Source organism: Neofelis nebulosa, chromosome 11 (assembly GCF_028018385.1).
Source record: "Neofelis nebulosa isolate mNeoNeb1 chromosome 11, mNeoNeb1.pri, whole genome shotgun sequence".
NCBI classification, from domain to species: Eukaryota; Metazoa; Chordata; class Mammalia; order Carnivora; family Felidae; genus Neofelis; species Neofelis nebulosa.
This window is the reverse complement of record NC_080792.1, coordinates 43,361,333-43,364,070: the sequence shown is the minus strand read 5'-3', so window position 1 is coordinate 43,364,070 and position 2,738 is coordinate 43,361,333. Positions and strand designations below refer to the sequence as shown.

Sequence of the window (2,738 nt, the reverse complement as noted above, 5' to 3'; positions counted from 1 at the left end):
GAGGTGTTATTTATTATAGATAATTTGGAAATCTTAGCATATATTACATATATTGTTATATACATATATTACAAATAAGTCAGACAAGGGCTACAGATCAGCCTTAACTTTTTCTCTTATACTTGATATGCAATCCATCAGGAAGTCATATTGGCTCTACCTTCAAAGTATATCCTAAATAATCAAACCATCTATATGTTACCACTTAGTAAACCACTATCATTCTGCTCTGAGCCACCATATTCTCTTGCCTGAACTCTGGAGTAACCTCTAACTGGTTTTCCTGCATTTTTGATCCTCCACCGTAGAAGGTGCATAGAGCAACTAGAGAAATCCTGTTAAAATACGTATCTAATCATATCATTTTTATGATCAAAATAATTCAATTACTTCCCTATAGACTTAAGGTGAAATTCAGGAACCACTATGATTTATAAGATTTGGATCCATACTGCTTCTCTATTTAATCCCTATCAGATCTCCTTACCCACTGGGTTCCTCCAGACATCTTGACTCCTTGGTGCTCCTGTAGCATGCCAGGCAACTGCCTCAGAACTTTACTTTGCACTTGCTGTCCCATCTGCTTGGCATTCTTTTCCCTCAAATAACCAGATGATTTTATTTCTCACCTCACTCTACCCTCTCCTCAAATATTATCATTTCAACAAAAATAATTATGTTTTATCCATATGACTAAGTTTTACTTAGCCATAGAAGAGACATTTGGAGCATGGAGTACTTGCTTTCCCTGGTGTGATTCCATTCTGGAGTTTATCTCCATCCGCCTTCTTTCCCTCCTATGCATGCATCACCATCCCATGGAAGATTTGATGGACATGGACATGAGCCCTTTGAGGTCCCAGATATATCTTTTTAGCTGTAACTAAAGTCTGGCAAAGATTACAGTTTTAAGGTGGATAATCATGAAAATGAGCACAAGTTATCTTTAAGAATAGTTCAGGGGTTGGTGTAAAGGATGAATTGCACATTGATGAAGCAAAGGCAACGGAAACTTCGAAAATGTCTGTACAGCCAAGGTTTCCCTTGGAGGCTTTGAAATAACACTACTGTGGTCTTATGACTGACATGTTGTTCAAGGCCTATGCACAGTGGTGGACAATATTTAGTGGCTGTGGGGGAAGACACAGAGTGAGAAGATGCAGAGGAAGAGGATGGGAAACTCCTTAGTATATCTGGAAAGTGTTCTAACCTTGGAAGTGGTAGCAAATTTCCACAGGAAAAAACAAAACTTATTGCTGGTGAAAATGAGAAGGAAGATGAGGAGGAAGATGATGATGATGGTGATGATGATGATGGTGAACATGATAATGATGAGGAAGCTGAAGAAAGAGCTCCAGTAAAAAAATCTATATGAGATACTCCAGCCAAAAATGAAAGCCAGAATGAAAGAGACTCAAAACCATTAACACCAAAATCAAAAGGTCCCATGTCCTTCAAAAAAACAGGAAGAAGCTCCCCAAACACCCAAAGGACCTAGTTCTGTAAAGGACATTAAAGTAAGAATGCAAGTAAGTATAGAAAAGGGTGGTTCTCTTCCCAAAGCGGAAGCCAACTTCATCAATTATGTAAAGAATTGCCTCCGAATCACTGACCTCGAGGTTATTCAAGATCTCTGACATGGAGGAAATCTCTTTAAGAAAACAGTTTATTAAGCATCCGACTTTGGCTCAGGTCATGATCATACAATTAGTGAGTTCAAGCCCACATTGAGCTCTGTGCTCACAGCTCAGAGCCTGGAGCCTGCTTTGGATTCTGTGTCTCCCTGTCTCTGCCTCTCTCCCTTGCTCATGCTCAGTCTCTCAATCAAAAATAGATTTTAAAAAATATTTTTTAAGAAAATAGTTTAAACCGTTTGTTAAGATTTTCCTTTTTTTTCATATCTATAATAGTTGATATCTGGTATTCTTTTTATAACACAGAGTGAGAATTCTCCCTACCATGTCTGATAAATGTTCAGGTTCCACTGCCAAGAATGCGTTGTCCAAAATACCTGTGTAGTGTTTTAAAGATGGAACTCTGCCCTTTGTTTGTTTTTAAGCATGTATGGAATGTTACAGTAGGACATAGTAGTCATGACAGACAAATGGAAATGGTGGGAAGACAAAGATATACATGTAAAATAAGCTAAGTGTTTTAACAGTAACCAAAAAAAAGCATGGAGTGCTTAATATTTGAATTTAAGTATAAAATTCAATCTACAAATTTACACACAGAATACTGTGTCAACAGTCTGCATATTACACATGCACAGAAAAAGTGGAAAGAAATAAACTGAAAATCCCTATTAAAACTTTCTTAGAGTGGTAAAACAGTATTTGTTGTCTTATCGTTTATATTTTCTTTCATTTTTTTCAGTGTATTTTTTATTTTTTATTTTATTTAAAAAAATTTTTTTCAATGTTTTTATTTTATTTTTGAGACAGAGAGAGGCAGAGCATGAGCAAGGGAGGGGCAGAGAGAGAGGGAGACACAGAATCTGAAGCAGACTCCAGGCTCTGAGCTGTCAGCACAGACGCGGGGCTCGAACTCACAGACCGTGAGATCATGACCTGAGCCAAAGTCGGATGCTTAACCGACTGAGCCACCCAGGCGCCCCTCAGTGTATTTTTTAAATTAGAAAAAGATATATTTTAAGAATTGAGCACCTGCTGTGTGCATCTCACTGTCTGGGACTGGTAGATATGAAATTAAAGAGCTGTTCTAATTGTAACTGGGAA

The 2,738-nt window shown here is 37.7% G+C and overlaps 1 pseudogene; it reads left to right on the top strand.

Moving 5' to 3' along the window:
• Positions 1-818: 818 nt before the first annotated feature.
• Positions 819-1,657, top strand: LOC131489787 (nucleophosmin-like; annotated as a pseudogene).
• Positions 1,658-2,738: the final 1,081 nt, after the last annotated feature.